Genomic DNA, 25,544 nt, shown 5'->3' with positions numbered 1-25,544 from the left:
AGTCAAGAATTACCCCCAACGTACTTAACTTGATCTACGACAATAATTTCAGAGTCCAAAAACTGCAATGGAAGAGTTCCTGTTGTAATCCTTCGTTGCGTGAAAAGTAGCATTGATGTTTTATTTGGATTAACTGATAGTCCAACATGAAGACATCATTGCTCAACAACACATAAGGCATGTTACATCAAAAAAAGCGTGTTAATGCAAATACCGGTAAGCATTATATGATAATCATCGGCGAAACCATACGACAGAAACCCATTAAGTTTTCTCAACAAGCTATCGGCGACAAGGTTCCATAGAAGTGGTGACAGCACACCACCTTGAGGACATCCGCAGACACTCAGTTTCCTTATCTCTACTTGTCTTAACGATGAGCACAGATGTTGGTTGCTAAGCATTGTGGGTATCCAGTTCGTGATATATGAAGGTACTCCATGACCCCGTGCTGCTTCCAAAATGGATTCGAAGGCCACGTTCTCAAAAGCACCATCAATATCGAGAAAAAATCCTAAACTTGATTGCTTTTGTGAAAAAGCTTTTTCAATGTTGTAGACAACATTGTGTAACAGGGTGGTAGTAGACTTCCCCCGCTGATATGCATGTTTCATTGCATGCAGCGAGTTCTCGTCCAAGCTACCATCCCGAATCTGGTGGTCTTTGCCTCCTCATAAGTGACCTTTGGGAATGAATTTGACAGTTATTTCCCGCCACACTAATGGAATGACTACAAGTAAGAACCTTTTTCAAAATATGCTTGAAGTGTTCCTTTTTGTAGTAGAACTGGAATAATTTCGGCCTTTCCCGGAGCCTTATACAGAGCAAAACTTTCAATCGCCCATTTGATCGATTCGGTTGTCACAATTCTACGAGCAAATGCCCAGAAATCAGAACAACCTGAAAAGAATTCAGGGGCAGTCGTCAATGATGGCTTCGTACAGCCTGGAAAGTGTGTGTCAAAAAGACAGTTGACTACTACATCTTCGTCAGACGCGTATTCACCATTAGCAGATCTAATGTAACTGACATGAAAGTCCTTCGATTTAGAAAGTAACTTTTTGGATTTCGAAAGAGGTTTTTCCAACCACTTCGCTCAGAGGATCGAAGGGCATTTCTGTATTCTTTGCGAGACAACTTAAATGCCTCCGACCCGTCCCTGCGTCCGCGATTCCAAGCTCTTCTACATAACTAGTCGAACAAGTTCGGTATTCCACCAAGGTGTTCCTCTAGAAGCACTCATAACTCGAAGCGTACAAGCCTCTTGGTATGCTGCTACTATGAGTGAGCTTGTTTTATCCACGACCTCATCCAAGTCCCTTGAAGCTCTCTTCATAGAGGTCCCAGCTCAGTGGCGTGGTTTGGAGGGGGTTTTGATGAAAATCGCAAAGTTTTTGAAAAAATGCTACAATTTAATATGAGTTTGATAAATTATTGAAAACTCAAAAACATAAGTAGTCTAACAGATGTCATTCCAGTCTATAAACAAGAAGGATCAACATGGAACAGTTTTCAAACCTCTATAGATTATTTTCTTGTATAATATGTCAATGAAGTCAAAAATTTCGATCTTTTAAAGTGGGATAAATGATCTAAAAAATGTTCAACGTTCAAGATCAACTAATATAATAATCCTTGACTTTGAAGGTTTGACAACTTCGGGAAGTTATCAACATAAAACAGCGCCTGCTTTGATATAGAAATTTTATTGATTAACTCTCATAGAGGTAATTGTGGTGAATTAATTTTTCAAAAATATTAAGAGACATGGTGCCTTCAGCAAAGTTTTTGATAATGTCATTTCAAATAATTTTGTTGAAAATATGAAGGCTACATGAATTCAACATATAGGGATTTTAATGGACTGGGCCTGCTATATTTCTCCTTAGTGAACAAAAATTTAGGTGAAAACTATTTTTTTCTGCGCTACGGATAAAATTGTTTGAAACAATCATTGCGAGTTGAGAACACAAAACCTATAACTAAATTATGGATGGATGGAACTGAAACTTGCGTTTCGACTTCATCTCATCAGAATCCGACACTAACTTGGTGGGCGGACTAAGATGCTAGCTCCTGAAAATGGAATCACACATTGTGTTTTTGAGTCCTTTTAATATCTGGGAATTATTTGTTTTATATCCAGTTCCCTTATTTTTTTTGTAAGCTTCAAAGGCATCCTGAACGCAATGTGAATTTATTATTTAATTACCGCAGAAGAGATTTATCAAATACAGTAATTTCAGAATAGCTTGTTATAAAGGTTTTCTACTACTATATTTCGATACTCTGAATATGTGGGATATTTATGTCTTTGACAAAGTTGTTTGAAATAGCACTTTCGAAAACTTTGCTGGAGACATTAAGTCTCGACCCAAATTTGGTTGAAGAGTAATTCTTGTTTATAATTACTTCTAGGAGGATTAACCGTCAAAATTATTCGATCAGCAGATGAACAGTTTTACGTTTTGAAATTCTTCAATGTTACTTAACATCGAAATTTGGCAGTTTCGAATGAATGTGATCGTGACCGTTAAAAATTTATCGAGCATTAATTTTACTTTTCTTCATTAGTCAACCTCACAACTTGCAGTACTAGTACGTAGCACACAAAATTTTAGTACGCCATTCATTGCATCTTGCTAAGACGCTATTCATATAGTTGATAGTACAACAAAAATTCAATGCTCATAAAACCGATCCTGACCTGCTAGACACAAAATTACATCAGCTTTCAACTAGTTTCTGAAATGTTATTCTTGTTGTTAACCATATTGAATTGTTGTCTAAACTCTACACAATCTAAAAAAATACATTTTCAGCAAATGTTGAAATGTATGAAGACGTTGTAAGTTTTCGGTAAACAAGCTTATGTTTTATATGCAATCAACCTATTCAAATTTAGATTCCCATTCGAAAAATTGTCTCTAATCCATATTTTGAAGCATCTTTTTAAAAATGAGCTCATAATAATTCAGACAGTTATTTTATTTTACATTAAATTAATTTGACAACTATGGGATTTTGGCTAAGAGATAAGTTACAAGATCCCCTTCCCATAATTTTCCAAAAGTTCTCATGACGCTTTAAACACAGTTCTCAATGTAGTGATCAGAGAATATTTTTCCAAAAATATTTTGTGGAATATTAAATTAAATTCGTCAGCATCAATTTTTTTTTTCAATCCAATTAATTTTGGTTTGGGGGGGGGGGGTTTAACCCCCAAAATCCCCCCCCCCCCTGGCTACGCCACTGTCCCAGCTCGTAGATTTGGGATTACGATAGGTGACGATATCTAGCGAGACGTTTAAATGATCAAAGACGATGTACTTATGATCAGATAACGACGGTTCGAGCTCGTTTGGTACGAGCCAGTTTGCCAACTCATGCCTAATACTGTCAGAGCAGAGAGTTACATCTAACACCTCTTATCTGCCAGCTCGTGCAAATGTTGGGCGGTTTCCTGCATTAAGAATGCGCAGATTTGTACTACTTAAGTATTCCATTAATTCGGTGCCTCTCAAATTGATATCTGAGCTGCCCCAAATTATGTGGTGGTGGGCATTTTCATCACTGCCGATTATGAGAGGAAACCTATTTCTGCCACAGTATGATACAACCCTTTTGAAATCAACAGAAGGTGATGGTTCATTATGCAGAAAATATGCCGAACAATAGACGTATTTCCAGACCCGTCCGACACCCAATTGCCGATGCCGGCAGGGATGCGGTACGGGTCTGATAAGAGGGCGACATCTGTCCTCGACTCCGAGACCGACTGCCACAGCAGCTGTTGGGCTGCTGCACAATGGTTAAGATTTAGCTGTGTGACGTTCACGGCTTCTTCTTATTTGCCTCACCGAAGGGACACGAAGGTCCGCCCATAGCATGTTTATGGGCTTGCTTTTTAGCGGTGCAGATAAGGCACTTGTACGCTTTAGTGCAACCCCGCTCCTTATGCTCCTCCTCGCCGCAGCGACGACATAATTTGCTCCTGTCTGTGTTCTTGCACTCGTAGGCTTTATGGCCGGACTCAAGGCACCGATAGCACCTATCCACTGAAGGCGGCTGGGGTATGCTAATAGTGCATACCGACCAACCGATCTTCAGCTTCCCTTTTTCGGTTACCTTTTTGGCATCCGCCTTCAGTAGCCTGAGGTAGGCTACTTGAGTGCCAGAGGGTCCATCTCTAAATTGCACAAAGGCCCGCTCGATTGTGACGTCGCATTGTTCCTTAACGGCTGCGACGACATCTTCTGCGGTCGTGAACTCGTCCAGATGCTTGCACTGGAGAGTCATTACCGCCCCTAGCGACCTGACTTGGGCGCCTTCACCAAGGACCTCTTGGGCTAAGGCCTTGTATACCGCACTAGATTGTGCGCCTCGCTTCAGCACCAGAAGCATTTCTCCCGTGTTGGTGCGTCTCACGCTACGCACATCTTGCCCAAGGGCCGAAAGGCTTTCGGCCGCCTTCATCGACTTTAGGACATCGGCGTATTTGTCCTTGTCGGTTTTTAACCACAAGGCCTCGCCTCTGTCCTTGGCCTTCTTCGCGGGCCGCGGTACCTCCAGTGTCGGTGCCGGCTTCTTCTTGGTGACCAGCGTCCAGGGGTTAACGCCCCCCTGCCCCGGTCGGGCCGGGTTGCTGGTACCAACGCTCTGCTCAGCGAGGTCACTCTCGCCCTCGCTTACCTCGGCCAGACGGCGTTTGGCCTTAACGGTTGCACGCCGTGTGGTGTCGGTTTTTGCACCCTCTCCTGGCGACTTCCTAGGGTGCTTCGCGTTTGACGCCGTCTTACGATTGCCCTTGCCCTTGCCTTTTCCCTTCGAGGGGAACTCGGCCGTCGCTTCGAGCGACGTGGCTGCTCCATAGAAGGTGAAGGCCACTGTCTGAGTGCCTGTATCGACCTTCCCGCTTTCCTCCCTCTTGGAGGCCACTGTCTGGGTTTCTCTGTCGGACTTCTCCCGACATTCCACCCTCTTGGCATAAGCCTGCTGTTTCTGTCTTGCGACACGAACAGTTTTTCGGAGTTCCAGGAGACTCTGTTTTAACTCCTTGCTTATGTTTTGCTTTGCGCTAGTGTACTCGAATATTGAATCGAGCTGCTCCACCACTTTGCGCATCGCAGATAGTGGCCCGTCCGGTGCGTTGGTAGGGCTATTTCCTACCGCTGCTGGGGGGTCACTGGTGCTTTCAGATGCAGCACTCATCGCTCCACTACTCTCCCCACGGGGGGGAGACCTCGCCAAACCACCTCTAGCAAAGGGGTTTGGCACCTCCGACTGTTTATTGTTTTTGTTTTTGTTCTCCATATCAGATCCCACGAGTAGCGCGAGAATAAATGTCCGCCACGCCAGAGCTCCGCATTAACGTGGTAAGGGACGCTTACTGTGGGGGTTGCCCAGGTACCCCACAGGCTCCGTTAACGATCGAGCATCTTTTTCACCCCCTCGATTCACGCCTTGGAATTGGGGTTATGACCTACCTTGCTTTACGTGGTGACCTCGGCCCAGATCATCACAACCATCCTCCTTTACCAGGGCTATGGACCTGTAGCTCTAGTTCTCAATAGTTCCATGTACGTATATTATTACAGACATGCCACTATTGAGATCCGTCATTCGCTAGCAGAGAATCCCACGATTTGAGAAGAAACAAACATCCACTGTGTCAGAGATTCGCATAACACAGCAAGAGTAAGACCCACGACACTCCGTGCGCGACTGGCATATTTTAGTCTGCCAGCCATTCAGTCTTAGGCACGGAGTAACACCTTGACTTGAGGACTCCTGTTTTTAGTCGCCTCTTACGACATGGGAACAGGAACCCAGTGGATCAATTCTTGGTTGAGATACTTCAACCTGCCGGATGCCACACGGCCTCTTGGCTGGTTTTGTCCGGAGAAAGATAATAGAGTTATCAACCTCCTAGTGGACTACAGCCACCAGTTTGAAAACTGTTCCATATTGATTCTTCTTGTTTGGATACTGGAATGGCATTTGTTGGACTACTTATGTTTCTGCATTTTAATTAATTTATCAAACTTACATTAATATTTAGCATTTTCGAATTTTGGCTATTTGTTGCATAAACCCAACCGTGAAATATGGTCAATAGAACCAAAAACTGTTATTTTCCTACGTTTTCTATTTCCAAGAAGGAGAAATTCGCGCTCCTAGTCGAGATTGAAGACAAGTACAACTATAAACTAAAGAGAGTTGTCCTTTACTCATCCAGAAAATAAAAAATTAAAAAAATCTGACACCGATAGTCTTCTCTGGATGAAGTTGAAACATACGATCCCTGACTTCTAAGTGCAGCGCCATAAATCCACATGGCCCTACCAGAAGAACTAATCATAAAACTAAGAGCTTTTGCATACCTACTTCAAGTGATGCTTTCAACATGCTTCACCAGAAAACACCACCTTAAAAGTACATCGCAATATAAACCTTTAAATTTTTTATATATAGTACAGCAGGGAGTTACCTCGATAGAGCCAGAGCTGGACCGGATTGACGGACTGCCTTCACACTCCACTCTAATGGTAGGGATGAGCAGTTACGCTACCAAGGTCGTACGTGAACATCTAATTTAAACAAATTGGCTACTTTTTGATCGGTTAAGAGGTACAGCACGGATATTCCGCCAAAGCAACCACTTCGGGAATGTATGTGGATTTAAACCTCATGAACAAACTAAGGTTATTACATCTAGACCATAGCACAGCCCGTTACTGTGACGAGTGTATCATCTGAACGCATTTTTATTGCGTTAGAAAGGAAACCTGCACGACTCGTTAGCTGATCGTGGTCAACCAGAGTGTTCTGAACGCCAAACGAGACGAAGGCCTTCAAGAACTTAACCTCCAGTCTAGCCGTTCTCCTACTAGAAGGCTTCGAAAAAATCCCTCTCTTTCACACTAGTGAATGTGACCTTCGGCCTTAAAAGGAGCCCCCCATTGCTCATCTTCCTATGTGTGGCTCAGAACCGATAGTATCTCTTAGTTTTGCAGTGAGTACACAGCGTCGCCAGTGTGGTTTCACATTGCAAAAAAAATAATCATACTAGCAAGAATCTGCCCCGTGCCTAGAATCTGCAAACCCGTTGCGGCATCATCGTCATCAACAACAACGCTGGTTACGGCATTCGACACTCGGCGAGGGCACCTCCTTCGTCGCTGCTGTGGCAGTGCTGCACCCTAATCCTAATTTCTGTCTCGATCATCAAGTCATGTTTCAACATCTATCGCGCGGTAATTTCGCGTTAGGCATCGGGCTTGGATGCCACCGTCGTTTGGCTGTCTGCTATCTTGTCTGATTCCTGGGTTCCAGTCTAGTGGAACATTTTGAAATAGTTCTTCGCTGATGCCGCGGAAAGAAAGAACGGCCATCTTTCGGGTGAAACGTTTTGGCCCGCGGATCCTCGCAACGGTCATTACCAGTGTCAGTTAAACAATAAATCAATCCCGTTGAAGACCACCATAAAAGTTGTCGTGACTGTGCAAAAAAAAAAGAAACGAAAACAATTTTCTACGAAAAGTGCAGCAATTGGCCTGTCTTGTGGTGCTACTTTCGGTGTCAACAGTTCTGACAGCTCCTCCCTGACGTGGGGAGTAAACGATCGTGTTGTTCCCGGGTTGCCGTTTTTAGACGGTTATCCGGCCAGTTTCGCAGCCAGTACTGAGTTTGAAGTGTGCCAGCATCCATCAAATGCCCCGGTGGGGTGTAGTTTCGTGCATTCAAGGTAAGTCCAGAAAAGTTGCCACCGAACCCTTCCGAGATGATGATTTATAACTCTATTAGCTGTGTGGAGGGCTTAGTGGCAGCGAATTCGCCATGATTTATGAATCGTTACAAAAGCACCTAATTTAAAGCGATGATTGATCAAGTTTATGCACTCGCGCCCAATTCAAGACCGTTGTTTGGGTGGTGCAGCTGCAGCAGAAGTGCAATTAGAGGCAAGTTTCAATAACAGTGATTATAGCCGAAATGTAAACCGAAAGCGTGTCATGGTTCGCGAGGTAGTAACTGGTAGTGTGCAAATATTTTACTACATCCACCGAGAAGATTACATTGTACCGGAGTTGTTTCATTCAAAATTGCTCGAAAGTTGCAAAAGTGATAAGTGGTTAAGAACTGTGAAATTCAGTGGATAATCTGCATGATATGGTTTATATCTGGGCAGTCAACAGAATCGCTGGCTACGTTTCGACAGATGCGCGTGTGGCAAGTGTGCGGGAATATTTGAGGATGGCGGATATTCAAGATGATAATAATGATGATAAAATTACCCAGGGCTTATTAATCTACCCATGTCTATTGCAAAAGCGTCAACTGTGATGTGATACGATAGTGATAGATTTCTAACTTGGAATTGTTATGCATAATAGTGGCAAAGGCATGTCCAGCCAGCCAGCAAAGGGTAGGAAAGCGTTCCTAGAAAAATAGCGTAAAATTTTGGAAACTCATTTCTTTACACGGCATTTAGAGATATTTATAGTTTGACAAATTACACCATCCTTGAATGCAATAACTTTTGTTTTGTCTCTGCTAATCTTCACGGAGTCCATTCCGCCATTGATTCATTTTTTAGAAAAAAATACTATATTTGAATTGCCGCAAGGTACTCTTGGATCGATTTAATTGGCCGGTGTCCGCGATAAAATATAATGATGAGTTAAGTTTTATCAATGACCATGTGGTAGACTTCGGTGGAAAGTTCAACTCCTACCAACAGAAGGCAAAGGATTCTTCTCATTTCCTTTCGATCATGTCCATATGAGCCTTCGTTGTCCTAGTTTTCCGTTCTGAGTTTATAACTGATTCGCACTAGAATACTTATTCGTCTTTCGATTTCTCTTAGTCTTAAATTTGCCGAAAACAGCCAACAACATCAATACAGTATTTATTTTCCAGTTATTCAAGTCCATTCTGACGAAACTGATCAGAGAACAGTCTAAAGAATTTTGCTATAGCAAGTCTGTTAGCGAAACAAACTCAGTATGCATTTCCAGTAGTGTCAAGGTACAATCGTCTTGTGTTCAACTTTTATTTAAAATAAAATCACCATCTTGACATATCTGCTAATTCGCCTTCACCGAAACGGGACGCAAAGGCATTTAGCGAAATAAACAATTACGAACAGGGATTTACAGCCTCACATCTCGTTATTCCGCCACAAGTTGTGGCAACAACTTATTAAATATTGTACCTTTATTTTAGATGGGGAATCTACTATAAAAGCACTCGTTGAACGCTAGAATAGGCTTAGTGTCATAATATGTGGTTCAGAAATATGGTGGCACATTACACTACTTTACAAAATGAAAATGAAAATTTGAACTTCCATAAGTGACCTCAATTTTTAATATAAAATTGTGTGCGAAAATGATGTCCAACAAATTTACGGTTTTCGAGTTAGAGTGAAAAAGTGGATTCCACCTTTAAAGAAAAAAGTACGTTTAGTAAAATCCATATATCTTCGGTAATAGTGCATCAACATGAAATTTAATTATGTTTAATTAAAGGTAAATGCATGTACTTTCGGTCGTCCAAACATTTTATTTTGATGCGACTAATAGTTCTGACGTTATTTACGAGTTTGTTGATTTTTTTTCATTTTCTAAAGAAAATTAGGTAAAGTTTTTGGGCAAAATGATGCAATTTAAAAATTATATTTCTAGTGAAACTTATAGCCTGCTAATATCCAATGAAAATAAGCACTTGTTAGTTTAAATCGGATGAAAATTGTGAAAGTTATTCAATTTTTTGTAGAATGAGAATTTTTGAGTTTCTCTGGCATAACTTATTGAACTGTCCCAAACTCATTTTTGTCAAAGGCTTATTTCATAAAATGTTAGGGTTACTGTATGATATACGTACATATTATGCGTATTGTTTAATACCAATTTTTTGGTGACTTATCACTTTACTGAGCCCAAATTACTATCAGAAGACTTGAATCATTTGGATAAACGAGGTCGAATATTACCCCAGATTAAAGCCTCTTAAAATTCTTCATTTTGTTTTCATGTATTATGAAACAAACCCTAGATAAAATTAGGTAATAATCAAGATGGTTTAATAAATTGACCCCAAGAAACTCAAAAATTAACATTCCACAAAAAATTGAATGACTTTCATTATTTTGATCCGATTTAAACTGATAAAGGCTTATGTTCATTGGTTTTTAGCACTCGTAACTAACCTCAGAACTATTAGTTACACTAAAACAAAATGTTCAGACGACCAAAAGTACATTCACTCCCCTATAATTTAACGTAAATATATTTCGTATCGATGCTCTATAACTGAAGATATATGGATTTCACTAAACGCACTTTTTATTTTAAAGCCTAAATTCAATTTTTTAATCTAACTCGAAAACTGTTCTACTGTAAATTTTTTCGACTTCATTTTGGGATTCAGCACACGATTTCACATTGAAAATAACCACCAGTCTGAGTTCGAAAATTCTGTAAACTAGTGTTATCGCTGTGTTTTTTTATTTTCAGGTACACTACTGCAATCAAAACCAACCTTTTTGCATCCATCACACAGAAAAGAATCACTAGTGCGGCTAAACTAAAATTTAAACTTGAAAATATATTGTAATGCAATTTCAGGTATATGTAATCAAAGTTATTTGACTGATTGGTGATTGCAGGGATTTTATTTTCATATAGACAAACAATTAGGCTCAAGACAATGCAATGTTTGATGTGAAACTAGTCAGCCTTTGCATGATTATTTCCTGCTAGCGCTATGCTGGCGCTCTTCTTCGTACAGCTTTAACAGGTTCTTTCATGTGCGTGATGTTCACATTTGTTTTGATCGGCTGAAAAAGGTAGAAGGATTCGTTTTACAAACCATGCGTTGGCGTCCATGATCTGGATACCTAGTTGGAATTGACGCAAGTGGAATATAAGGTATTGCGCCTCAACCAGATTATTTTTCGAAGAGGTGAAATTTGGCACACCCGGGAGGCAATAGTTGGGTCGTTGAGAATGGATGCGTAGAATAGAGTATTCTAATCTTTATTTTTATTTTTGTCCAAAACAGACATTTCTGCTAAATAATCATTATATAGATGGTTAAGAAACAATACACTGATACTTTATTATCAGAAAGGTTATAAGTAATATAGCTTCATTTAAAAGTTGTTCAAAAATAGTGCGGCCCTCTCGTCAATGGTAACTTATTACCCTATATAAGAATGAAAAAAAATGGGGTGGGCGTAGCGTAGTTGGTAAATCGATTGCCTTGTACGCAGCGCACCTGGGTTCGAGTCCCGACCCCGCACATAGGGTTAGAAATATTTCATAAGAGATTTTTCTAACCCGAAGAGGCGAATGACCTTAAGGTTAAAACCTCTATAATCGAAATAAAAAAAAGAATGAAAAAATCGAAAATAAACTTCCTAAATCCTTCAGCATAAGCACAACTTAAAATATTCTCAAGAGTATGAGCATGACCATTATGAACGTATAATTCGTAGTTGCTACTCCGCGATTAACCAGAATAAACAAAATCACACAAAGAATCAACGAATGAGGCCTGGGAGTAGCTATCTATTCTCTTCTAATATTTACGTTTCGAGAGTTTCATACTTTGAAATTCCAATTACGGCCCCCATCACGTCGTTGCAATCATCGGGGAAGAAAAGGTTACACTAACATAACAAACGTTGCTATGGAGAAACTTCAGGAAGATTCGTCCGAAAATCTTTAATATCGTGACCGACCATCTTAGATTCCGATGAAACTTTATACGTTTCACTGGCGTGGAAGAAGATTATTTTGGCTCAATAGCAGGGCATGAAAGCTTGAAATATATGTTGCATTTCCGAAAAAAAAATTGGTCGATTACAGTATTTTATACAACAAAACTATCTAAGAACAAGTTATAGGAAATGGACACATCTGCATGAAAAAATATACACTGAAAAAAATGTGTCATTTTTCACAAAAACAAAAGTTAATGTCATTTAAATTGCAAAAAAGCATTTTTTAAAAATTATCATATTTTGTCAACAAAAACCAATAGAGAAAAGAAACATTTTGAATGTGATTACATGATGGAGAACGTATCGCTAAAAAGTTTTTCTAACGATAACTTTAGGCATGTTATACATTTCTCAGAAAAGAAATGTATAGAATTCGCTCAAACTTTCAAGATTTTTTCCGAGGCCCGGAGAGCCGAGTCTTATATACCAATCGACTCAGCTCGACGATTTGGGACAATGTCTGTGTGTCTGTGTGTGTGAACACCGACCTTATCCAAACCAATTTTATATGAAAGGCCTATCACCCATACAGATCGCTATTAAATGATTTGTGATTCTGATCTTTTGTTTCGAAGATATGAATATTTGAAGGTGCAAAAATCGCGTTTTTTGCAGTTGTTTGAAATTTGCTGCCGAAATTGACAACGTAACTAAACAGTTCATATATTTTTAGGAAGCTTTATGAATACCTTTTGAACGAACTATAGATTGTTGAAATCGAACTATTATCAAAAGAGATATTTAACATTAAATGTGGACGAAAGATTTTTATCATTTCCCATAGCCAGAAATAAGACCAAAAACATTTAATGTATTATTAGCGCCAAAACGGATAATTTTAGGTCAATAGTATATTCGGAGAATTTAAAGCATACAATATGCCCTCTTTTTTGGTATTGTTATTTTACTAATTAATCCCCCTAATAGTGAGATATTTTCATAAATTTTCTTGGAAGTGATTGTATTGAAATAATGTCTTCAGAAAATTTGTAGCTCTTACTTTTGCGAATAACTTTATGGAAGACATCAAATACATATTTCGATTACTTTAAAAGTTATGGATTGTTGTTTGTGGATTGCCCGTTGTCGCCTATTTTTTGTTCAATATAGTAATAATCCATTTAAATGAGCCAAATATTATTTCGATAAAATGAATTTCGTATTTCAGTTTTATATCTACAACCGCTAGAATAACCACCGAACAATTCTAAGTTGTCTAGATAGAACTTGATCACTTATCGGTGCAAAAATTTTCATTTGCGCGAACCTTCTGACTTATAACCATCGGATCGATCTGAAACATATCTCGGAAAATGAAAAGCGAAATGAATAACTCTAAGCAGGGGTGTAGCCCCCCTTCCCAAAAAAAACTTGGATTGAAGTTAAAAATTTATTGATGCAGACTGATTTAATTCAATATTACAATGATAATTAACTGATCAGTAAATTGATAACCTATTGTTTGAAAACTCATGAGGACCTTTGAAAAATTGTGGGAATGCGATACTGATCTGTAACTGATCTATTGGTCTTGATCCCACAGTTGTCTAATAACATCAATATCAAGTACTTGCCTAAAACATTCCAATAGAGATTCATTCCAGAGTTCTGAAATCAATCATAATCCACAGATTTCCTATCATATTGAGTTCAGTTTTGAAGGGGTGTACTGTAATATGGATAAGGGTCTTTTTTAATTGGAAACGAAACTGTAATTGTCTATGAAACTTAGAACTGCTCACCGAAAAATTACATAACTTCCAACATTTACTGAAAATGTTTTTATTTTGGGAATGCATCGAGTTGAGACGAAAACGTTATGGAATTGATAACGAGTAAACCACCTTCCAAAAGTAGGGGAATTAATGAAAAATGGCGTTTTTCGTTCCGCCAATTTCGCAAGTTTAGTATCTTCGATGAATTTTACAAACGATAAACAGCACATCATTTGAGAAAATAGTTTTGGCGTTATATCCTCGAAGCAGTATTTATGGCGAACTTACTCTTCAAACAAATTTAGTTCCAGACTTATAGTTTTCAGCAAAATTTTGGGGAGTGCTATTACAAACCACTTTGTTGAAGATATGAAGGCTCCATATTTTCAAGGTATTAACATATTTTAGGCTATTCCTATTTAATTTTAAATTAAATTATTATGATTTTACTGTTTATGATAAATCTCGTCCATTGTTTATTAACGATAAAATTTACATTTTATCCAAAGCTTGAGTTTGTGAAGCTCACAATAAAAAGTTATTTTAGAAAAAAACTAAATTAAGGAACACTTCGTAAATATAATTTTATAACTCGGTATATTCCATATACGTAGTATTCATGCCTACTATAAAGTTGTATTAAATGAAAGTCTCAACAAATTCGCTAAAGACAGGAACTCTGTCACAATTTTTGAAAAACTGATTCTTCATAATTTTAAAACTTTAAACATAGCGGTTTCGGAATTATGCCATTTGGACAGAAAGTTAGATTTTCACCAAATCCCCACCAAACCGAATTTCTGACTAGGCCGCAGACTTCCAAGTAAGTAGGGACCAAGTCATTCTACACTCGTCCACAAGAAACTTCTTCGAATACTGCCTATCTATTATAATACATTGAAGACCCGATTTGATCAGCCCCCAATTTTATCAGCCTCATATGAAAATATGTTTGATGGGCTCTGGCAGACAAATAAGGCTAAATTTTAGGGAATCCTTTCTTGACCATGTTTTCCTTATCTTAACATCGCGAAGCAACAAGTTCTAAATCTTCTCAATCGATATAATACCCGAAGAAAGTGATAAGAATAATAAGGAATGTATCATCACACTGTTAGGTGGATTAAAAGCGTTTTTAAATTTCATACTAATACAAAATAAATAGTCAAACGGGGCTACTTGCAACACTTTTTAACTTCAAAGCAGTCTAACTAAAAATCCTGAAACTTTAGAATAAAATTCAACATGTACTAACGCTAATGGGAGTATGAAGAGTACTAAATGGTACTTATCAAATCAAGGTATCACTCCATGTTTTCAGGGTGGCCAAAAATTATGCCTGTTGCAAGTAACCTCGGGGTAACTTGCAACACATGAACTACATTGAAGTCTAATGCAGCATATTTTTGTTTACCTCTCGTACATTGACCAAATTTAGTTGTGTTTTTTTATTTAATTTTATTTAAAGTGCAGGCCCACGTTTTTTACAACCAGCAACGTTTTTGAACAACTAAAACATTCGATTTTTTCCAGAAATTCGTAGGAAAGGTTAACTATTGGGGCTTTATCCCTCCATATCAAAACTAATAATTGCAAGTATTATGCATAGACCTGAGGTTATCGCAATTAACGTGATTAGATTCCACTGAAACAGTGCTGCCAGAATAGTTTCAGTGAACGGCGAAAGCAAATATATACTATATCTTTGTTGTCTTAAAATATTATTGAAAACAAAAAAAAACCTATTGATTTACACTGTCAATGACTATCTTTTTCATGTAATCGGACTTTTACAAATGCTATAAAAATCCAGTTGAGTATAGAAAAATAGAAATTGAGCATTTTATAGTACTGCTAGATAAGCAAGTTCGCGTAAAGACGACTTCCCGGTACTGTTCTGTATTTGAGAAACATTTTCACATTCTAGTTGTATGTTTAAACCCTAAATATGCGAATTAAAATGCTATACAGACTGTTATTTTAAACGCTCAATCAGCCAGCTGGCTCAAGGTATAATAGTAATAAGACAAAATACTGTTGCATGTTACCCCACATGGGTAGTGAACATAGTTAAATCGTTATCTTGCACATATTTGAGAGAGTAAACAAACATGTATCAAACAGTTACGTCTGCTATTGTATACTCATGGAAGCTCTTAAAATATTCTTTTTTTAGTCCCTAGATATAGCCTAATAACTCTTTCTGATTATTTAGTTTAAATTTCCCTTAAGGGAGTCTCACAGTGTAAAATTCCAAAAAAAAATCCAATATTTTGTTTTTTTTTTTTGCATATTTCGGATCCCTAAGATAAGAAAAATATCCTCAATAAAGGTTTTAACCCCCCCCCCCTTAAAACTATCAACTATCAATTTTCATGTGAGGCTGACAAAATCGGTTCAAAAAGCTGATAAAATCGAGGATAGACAAAATCGGGGCCGATAAAATTGGGGTTGATAAAATCGGGGCTTCCCTGTATCACATATTGGATTTAATTTAATATCATTTTAATTTAAAATGACACTATGAATCATATTCTGTAATAAAGTTATAGTTTTGTATGTCAATTAGTATCAAATTTAAAAAACCTATTTTAATCCACCTAGTGGTACAATTGTGCCGTTCTCATTTGTCAAAACTACGATTCCATGGCTGGTTATGTTCAATACAATGGTGGAAATGTATATTACACATTCAGTTCGATTTGCACATACATATAATGGATCAACAACCACGAACTTAAGATGCTATGTGTCCACTTGAAACCAGTGGCTTATCCAGGAGGAGAGTTCAAGGGGTCCAACCCCGCCAAAAATATTCACCTTGTTAAGAAATTTTAAATTAATTTCAATTTTTAAATAGTTTTAAACTCAAAATCATTTCAAACTAAATATTTAATTGGTTTCTATTAAATGCGCTTATTGCCTATTACGTAATGTGTTCATTTCAAAATTCAAGTTTATTCTAGAGGCACTAGGAAATTTTAACATGGAGGGGCTTGATGGGAGGGGAAGAGTGGAATGTGATGTGTATGTGATGTATGATGCTAACTTCTCACCGCATACCCCTAGCTACGCCCTTGTCAAAATACAGAAAACCTATATTAGTCAAAAAAAATTAAAACGATGTTCAGAATGATTGCATAATAGGGTGGGGCATTATTATATAGAAAAATGTAATCATAGCCACATCAACCGAGCACAGCACTTTTCTGGTTCCTTTTGGGGTCCCAAATAACTGTGCAAAATTTGGGGTCGATTGGTGTTGACCCGGCGTAGCGCATTGCGATTGAAATTTGTATGGAGATTAGTATGGGAAAACCTACATTTTTGCATTTTTAATTCTACAGACTACAATTCTTCCTGTAGTGTGCCAACAAAAAGATAGAAGTATAGTCCAGGATATGCTGAACAACTTTGCCGAAGGATGTATGGTGTTAGAATGTCTCTAAGCCAAGTTATAGCTGTTCAAAGTTCGATACATCGAATTAAATGCCAAAAATCATTTTTATTGCCAACACTGCCGGTGTACCAATGGTATTTCATATAGCATTCGGAAATAACATTATATATTTTAGTTTTACCACATTGATATGCTTGGATGAATTATTCAAAAGCCTTAGCTCAATTTTATGAGCGTAGGTAGTTGAGCAATAGGGCGTAATGAGGGGGGGGGGGACTTTAATATGTAGAAATTCGAACTGAAATGTTGTCGAGTTGGAATGTGTTACTATGTTTTAATTGCCGCAAGATTCTCATCATCATGTTTTACCGCCGGCGTCGGCGGTAAAACATGATGATGAGTTGTGTTCTACCATAGACCATGCGGTAGACTTGGGTGGAACGCCCAACTCCTACTCTGCAGAAGGCAAAAAAAATCTTCACATTTTCCTTTCGATCATGCCCATATGAGCCTGCCTAGTTCTAGTTTTCCGTTCTAAGTTTATAACTGATTCGCTCTAGAATACCTATCCGTCTTTCAATTTCATTGCTTTCGTTTCTCTTAGTCTCAAATTTGCCGAAAATAGCCAACAAAATCGATACGGCGAGTTGGAATGTTCAGATGAATTATTTCAAAACAATTACACAATGTCCTACGCATAATAGTAACGATGAAATAAAACATACTGTATCCCTTTGCCTTGACTTTTATCAATAGAAGTTACGTTACAGACTGAATCAATTGATGTCGAGTTGATATGTCATAGGATTGCATTGATTATGTTTCAGTTTAATAGGCACTATGATTGATGGGATGCTCATTTCGATGCTGTTCGATCACTGAAGCAAAAATTATTGCAGGGATCTGGTGGATTTCATGTTGAAATCCAGAAATTAGCTTCACGCCTCGTGATCGAACAGCATAGAAATGAGCATGCTATCAAATCATAATGCGTATTAAACCGAAATATAATCCTCAGACATATCCAATCGACATCAGTTGATTCAGTCTGCAACGTAACTTCTATTGATAAAAGTCAAGGCAAAGGGATACAGTATGTTTTATTTCATCGTTACTATTATGCGTAGGACATTGTGTAATTGTTTTGAAATAATTCATCTGAACTTTCCAACTCGACAACATTTCAGTTCGAATTTCTACATATTAAAGCCTCCCCCCCCCATCCCCCCTCACTACGCCCTATTGCTCAACTACCTACGCTCATGAAATTTAGCTAAGGCTTTTGAATAATTCATCCAAACATATCAATGTGGTAAAACTAAAATATATAATGTTATTTTGGAATGCTATATGAAATACCATTGGTACACCGGCAGTGTTGGCAATAAAAATGATTTTTGGCATTTAATTCGATGTATCGAACTTTGAACAGCTATAACATGGCTTAGACATTCTAACACCATACATACTTCGGCAAAGTTGTTCAGCATATCCTGGACTACACTTCTATCTATTTGTTTGCATACTAAAGGAAGAATTGTAGTCTGTAGAATTAAAAATGCAAAAATGTAGGTTTTCCCATACTAATCTCCATACAAATTTCAAACGCAATGCGCTACGCCGGGTCAACACCAATCGACCCCAAATTTTGCACAGTTGTTTGGGACCCCAAAAGGAACGAAAAAAGTGCTGTGCTGAAAAAACGATCATTTTGCCCCACCCTATTGCATAACCTTTCTATAGGAGAAAGGCAAAAATGTGAATTTGCTGTGTGGCTACACTCTTTAACCCATAACTCCGGAACTGGACGTCGGAAATAAATGAAACCTATGGGAGCGTTGTATCTTTCATTTAAGACTTACTTTGAGAAAATCGGGGCGGCCATCTCCGAGTAACCGATGTGCATTTTTTGGTCACATACATACATACATACATACGTACGGCGAAGAAGACGGAACAAACACGGATCGACAGGTGACTAACGACGAGCTAGCAGAAGCATCGAAGCGCCTAAAATCAAAGAAAGCCCCTGGTCCGGATGGAATACCAAACGTGGTACTGAAAGCTGCGATCCTGGCATATCCGGACATGTTCAGGATAGTGATGCAGAAGTGCCTAAATGATGGCAACTTCCTCGAAATATGGAAGGTCCAGAAGCTGGTGTTGCTGCCGAAGCCAGGGAAACCACCTGGCGATCCGACCTCGTACAGCCCCATATGCCTGCTGGATACACTCGGAAAACTCCTGGAAAGGATCATTCTTAACAGGTTGACGAAATTCACTGAGGTTAGCGCGCACGTTCCAAGATGCAGTTCGGTTTCCGCAAAGGAGCATCGACAGTGGATGCAATCCGGATAGTGCTCGAGAGTTCTGAGAAGTCATCTAAACAGAAGCGAAGAGGAGATCGATACTGCGCTGTGGTCACGATAGATGTGAAGAACGCGTTCAACAGTGCCAGCTGGGAAGCTGCAGCGCTGCATAGAATGAGGGTTCCCGACTATCTATGCCAGATCCTGAAGAGCTACTTTCAAAGCAGAGTGCTGCTGTACGAGACGAGCGAAGGGCAGAAGTCATTGCGTGTCACAGCGTGAGTGCCTCAGGGCTCCATTCTCGGTCCAACCCTTTGGAATGAGATGTACGATGGGGTCTTAACGCTGCAGCTGCCTAGGAAAGTGAAAATCGTAGGTTTCGCGGACGACGTGTCACTAACGGTGATGGGTGAGACACTTGAAGAAGTGGAGGTGTCGGTGATGGAGACAATAGAAGCGATCGAGAGCTGGATGAACGGGGTCAAGCTGCAAATAGCTCACCACAAGACGGAGGTGTTGTTGGTCAGTAACTGCAGATCGGTCCAACGGATGCAGATCGAGTCGGAGGGCACGTGATTGCATCGAAACGTGCATTGAAGCAATTGGGAGTTATAATCGACGACCGGTTGAGCTTCAACAACCACGTTGATTACGCCTGTGAAAAGTCGGCGAAGGCAACGAACGCAATAGCGAGAATCATGCCAAACGTCGGCGGTCCGAGAAGCAGCACGAGACGTCTGCTATCTACTGTTTCGTCATCGATACTCCGATATGGGGTTCCTGCCTGGGGTGCTGCGCTGAAAACCAAGCGGAACCGTGAAAAGCTAAACAGGACGAGTCATGAGTTCCACAAAACAATATCGTCGGAGGCAGTATGCGTTATCGCCGGGATGATCCCCATCTGCATTACCCTGACGGAGGACGTGGAATGCTATCAGCGGAGAAATGCACGTAACGCTAGGAGGCTGGTTCGAGCGGACTCGTTGGCTAAATGGCAACAGGAGTGGGACAACGCGGAGAAAGGAAGGTGGACCCACCGACTCATCCCAAATGTATCGGCCTGGGTACATAGGAAGCATGGAGAGGTGAACTTCAATTTGACGCAGTTTTTGTCCGGGCACGGATGCTTCCGGAAGTACTTGCATCGGTTTGGACATGCTTCGTCACCCCTTTACCCGGAGTGTGCGACTGTGCAGGAGATACCGAAACACGTGGTCTTCGAATGCCCTAGATTCGAAGAAGTTCGTAGGGGTATACCTGGTATGACAGTGGACAATATCGTCGAAGAGATGTGCCGTGACGAACATACCTGGGACGCTGTCAACAGAGTGGTCTCGAGCATACTCTCCGAGCTGCAGAGGAAGTGGCGAAGAGACCAACAAGAAGGCACAAATCGGGTTTCGAGAGAAATTCCGCCGCTGGGGAACTCTCCAACCGTGTAGACTAGGTCCACCGCCGGGGACCAGTTGAGTAGTACTTGACGTAGCACCGAGTTGGGTCGTCGGGCCGCCTGGGAACCGGACGTCAAGCTTCACCGGAATCGCTGAACCAACCTCGACATCCTACCGGATAGCTCGTGAGTAGGCTAGATCCACCGCCGGGGATTAGACCGAGTAGACCGCGTCGCGGAGCTAGCAGTGGGTCGTTGGGGCGCTGGTGAACCGCAAGTTACACTACACCCGGAATCGCCGAATAGACCTCAGCACCTACTGTATGGCCCGTTGAGTAGGCTAGATCCACCGCTGGGGACTAGATCGAGTAGAGCGGGACGACGCGGAGAGCTAAATGGCTCATAAAAACGAACATCGGAATCAGGAGAAATCTACCGCTCGGTTGCAGGAGAATAGGCTAGATCCATTGTTGGGGACTAGACTAAGTAGTTCGCGAACAAGTGAGGGCGGGAGCTGAATGGCTCATCGGGAAAGTAGAGCGAAACGGAACAAGAGGAAGCCAAAGGGCTCAAGAAATTGTGGTGCTAAAACAAAAGAAGAATCGGTATCGGGAGAGCCTCCTTCGCCGGGGAACTCTCCGTCGGCGTAAGCTAGATCCACCGCCGGGGACTAGACTGAGTAGACTGCGACAAAATACCACCAGTTGCAGGTCGTCGGGGCATCAGCGAACCGGACGCCCTGATCCAGCGGAATCGCCGAACTGACCTCGACATCGGATTGGTTGGCTCGGTTTCGGGAGAACTTCTCTCGCCAGGGAAATCTCCGTCGGAGTAGGCTAGGTCCATCGTCGGGGACTAGACCGAGTAGTTCGCGAACAAGTCTGGTGCTCAACGAGTAAACGGCGCTGAATGGTGCGAGAAGGGAGTTGCGGTGCTAACTGGCACAAGGGAGCCGAAGGACTCGGTGAATTAGACAGTCTTAAGTTTGCCGCCCAGACTGTTTTCGTAGGGGAGGAGCACTAAGCCTCGACTCACAGCCAGCTTTCCGACTGCCATGCATGACTTACCAGTCTGTGTGGATGGTAGAGAATTGGTGGTGTGTAGAGGAGTGGGGCTGTAACCCTGCGGAAGAAACGAACTAGTAAGTAGTTGCATTAGTGTGTGCTATGCACATAAAAACCCCTCCCCGAAGTAATGGCGTATGGTAGTGCCGGGGATGAATCAGGTTCTGGGCAAGAGCAGTATCTCTTTAGCGGGTCGGGTGATGGCAGCTTAAACCCGTTCCCTGAGACATTGGGGTTTTGTACATTTTCCCTCAGGTCTAGGGTTTTCCTGAAAAGTTTTATACTGCGGTCTAAAAAAACATACATACATTCACATACGCACACACAGACATTCGACGAACTGAGTCGAATGCCATATAACACACGGCCCTCCGGGCCGGGATTAACTCGACGATGTTCACTGTTCAGAGTGATTGTATAACTTTTCAATAGGAGAAAGGCAAAATATGTATAAAGTTATTTTTAGAAAACAACTTTTACAGATTAGCTCTCCATCATGAAAACACATTCAAAATGTTTCTTTTCTCTGTAGGTTTTTGTTGACAAAATATAAAAAAATGGGTTTTATGCAATTATAATTTGTAACATTAATTACAGTTTTTGTGAAAAAAATTTCTCAGTTTTTTTTCGTACACAGGTATTCATTCCCTGTAAGTCGTTCTAAGATAGTTATGTTGGATAAACATACGGTAATCAGTTTTATTTTGAAATTAATGCACGTAGAAACGTTTACGCCCGTTTGAAAAATTTCTCTTGTATCAAAATATTGCAATTGGCAGAGAAAATCATGGAGTTTCGTAAACCGAACATAACTGCAAAGTTTCGTTTGAATCGACGATGGTCATATTTTGCGGTCGATCGGTTACTCATGGAATTCCTCTTTTGAAGAATGAAACGTTTGGCTTGGGTGAACTTGTTGAATGATATGAATACTGCATTGCGGAGATGATTATACTGAAGATAAGCAGCTTCCGTAAATCTTAGCTCCATTTTCATAGGTCATATTGGAAAAAAATTATGTCAAAAATCGCAGCGTACAATCGGAGCAGAGCTTTTTCGCCAATTTTACTCGTTTCTTTATGTCGTTCACTTCGCTCGATTGTAGGTCTGACTCAGAGAAATGTAAAAAGTAGACTGAACTTGTCATAAATGGAAATATTTTTCGACATATTTTATAATTTATGACTAAAAAATATTATTCATGAACCTTTAAGAATTTGCTCACAACTGCACATTTTTAACAAATCATGAAATATAGTTTTGTTGCACTTCTGCTGGTCGCAGCGTATTTGAACTGATTTGATGAGGGTGGCCTCACAGTGCATCAATGGCCAATCTGAAGAACCAGAATGGCAGAAACGGTGTGATAACACGGCGGATATTTTCTTAACTTTTTTGCCGATCAAATTTGTGACACAAAAATACATTGTTTGAGGGTAGTCCAACGGGAGCTGTAGAACTTGATTCCCTGTAAGAATTACTATTGAGTGTACGGTTCAAATCCCCACACATCACAAGGCTAAATCCGGACATAATAGCGTAGGGCCACCGGGAAGCTACAGAAGTTTTCGGAGGCATTTTCTCAACTATATGTGTCCATTGACCATTCCGGGTCACACAAACGAAATGTTACGTTTTCCATATGAGCGAATCTTCCGCTAAATTGTATATTTTTGGTAGGGGAACTGGGGGCAAGTCCGACACCTTAAGCGCAATCATTTTTCTAAAATACCGCAAAGCTCCAAAAATTGTATATTCTGTGCGTAATCCTTGTTTAGATGGTTCTTAACAAAATATATTTTTTTAAGTGTTTCAAGAAATTGTATTCATTAAAAATTATTGGTTGCCAAAAAATGGAGAAAAATAACATTTTAAAAAGCTGCGGGTAAGACCGACAACCCGAAGTGATAAGAGCGACATCCTTGTTAGCTTTCTGTTTGTCCAATTTTTTTCATTAAAAATGTGTTGTGTATGTGTAATAAAGTGTAACTATGTGTATATGAGTATATGTGATACAAATGCATGCTTTCTGGAATTTCATCGCTTAGCAAGAGGAAGAGCATACGAATGTGTGGTGTGAATAAATAATGTTCAACACTTGGTTTGTATTATGGTATAGATTTTCCCTCTTAATCTTTTCAAGCTTTATTAGCGCTTGTGAAACGATTCTAAGAAGTAAGACCAGTTCTGCAAGAAGAATATATCCCCTGTAACTAAGATTCATTCACTTAGAACTAACATAAGCTTTTGTAGTAAGCTATCCGATTCGTGTTATGATTTTTCGGAACTCTGTTGATCAACAATCCGGCAGTCGATGGAAATTGTTCTTCAATATCATTTTAGAATCTCATATTAGATTATCCTTTTTCCATTCGTTCTATATAAAAACTGTGAATAGCGCTCAATTTGATTTTTAATTTTTCGGTCGGCTTGAGACAATACTGACAATGAATAAATGGAAATACCAGAGTTTCCGTATATTTCAAATATTAACATGATGTTATAAAAGTAGAATACCGTAAATAACTCCCACTCGTTCGCATTGAATCAAAAATGAACTCAACCATAAATAAATAGCGTGTCGATCTTACCCCTCCTAAAACTGTCGGTCTTACCCCAACAGTGCACATTTTTGTTAAATGTCCAATAAACAGTGCTGGAATATAGCGGAATGGGCGTAGCGTATTGGTAAATCGATTGCCTTGTACGCAGCGCACCTGGGTTCGAGTCCCGACCCCGCACATAGGGTTAGAAATTTTTCCTAAGAGATTTTTCTAACCCGAAGAGGCGAATGACCTTAAGGTTAAAACCTCTATAATTGAAATAAAAAAAAAGTGCTGGAACGCAGATAAATAATGATGTGGAGAGTAGATTAGAATGTGCGGCAAAAATACTGGTGATTTTCAAAGCCTTTGTGCTGCTAAAACCTTAAAGTGTTTCAACTAAAAATAACATCCAAGTGCGCATCAACTTTGTTTTCGCATGTTTTGTTTATTTTGTGACGTTGGATGAATCTATATGGCATCTGTGTGTCTCGAAATGCTCAAAATAATCGTACTAATAATATCCTGTTATTATTGTATAATTCAAAATTTGATATCTGGGAAAAGTCGTGGGGTGTCGGGCTTACCCACGGTGTCGGACTTGCCCCCAGTTCCCCTACTTTTAGATATCTTCTGCTTTCGAACGGACGCCGATGAGTGATGAGTGGTGAGTGGTGAAGAAAAGGATCCCAGGAAGCTACAGGAAAACTGCTTTCCCATAACCCTCGTCATCCATGACGAGATAATACGATTTCGTCAACAGCATTTCGCGCATGTAATTTTCCCCTTGCAGTGTATTTTGATACCTTCTTGCCAATGACACTGTGTGAGGGGGATCCAGATCTGCTAGATGCGTGCGCAAAATTTGTTTAGACCGTTGTTGTTCTTCTGAGTCCATTTCCACAATGATTAAACGAGCTGTTAGATGCAAAATTGAATGTTCACTCCAAATTTTCACTTTATAAAGACGCTTCTATATAGAAAAACCTGTTTTAATCCACCTAGAGGTGCAATTGTGCCTTTCTCATTTCTCCAAACTATGATTTAATAGCTGGTTCGTATAATATAACATTATGGAAATGTCTTTCATTCTTATTACACTTGGTAAGTATATATAAGAGCACCTTTCTGCATTGATCGCGGTATCGGTTTGAATCGGAGTTTTCTATGTGATCGCACTCCACAACCCGTAACTCCGGAGCTGGAAATCGGATGGAGATGGAATTTAATATCAGTTTCCGGGGACGCAACACCTTTCATTTGAGACTAAGTTGATCAAATCGTTCTAGCCATTTTCGAAAAACCAATATAACCGTTATTCTGAATTTGGATGCT

General features: G+C 39.9%; 1 protein-coding gene across 1 annotated transcript in view; it reads left to right on the top strand.

Annotated features, from left to right (window-relative positions):
• Positions 1 to 7,171: 7,171 nt before the first annotated feature.
• Positions 7,172 to 25,544, top strand: part of LOC131691657 (cuticle protein 7) — a 78,243-nt gene continuing 59,870 nt past the window's right edge. The window contains exon 1 of the mRNA XM_058978219.1: positions 7,172 to 7,747. The gene's annotated coding sequence lies outside the window, so the exon portion shown is untranslated. The remainder of the gene's footprint in view (positions 7,748 to 25,544) is intronic.

Source organism: Topomyia yanbarensis, chromosome 3 (genome assembly GCF_030247195.1).
Source record: "Topomyia yanbarensis strain Yona2022 chromosome 3, ASM3024719v1, whole genome shotgun sequence".
Taxonomy (NCBI): domain Eukaryota; kingdom Metazoa; phylum Arthropoda; class Insecta; order Diptera; family Culicidae; genus Topomyia; species Topomyia yanbarensis.
This window is presented reverse-complemented; position numbering and strand designations above follow the sequence as displayed.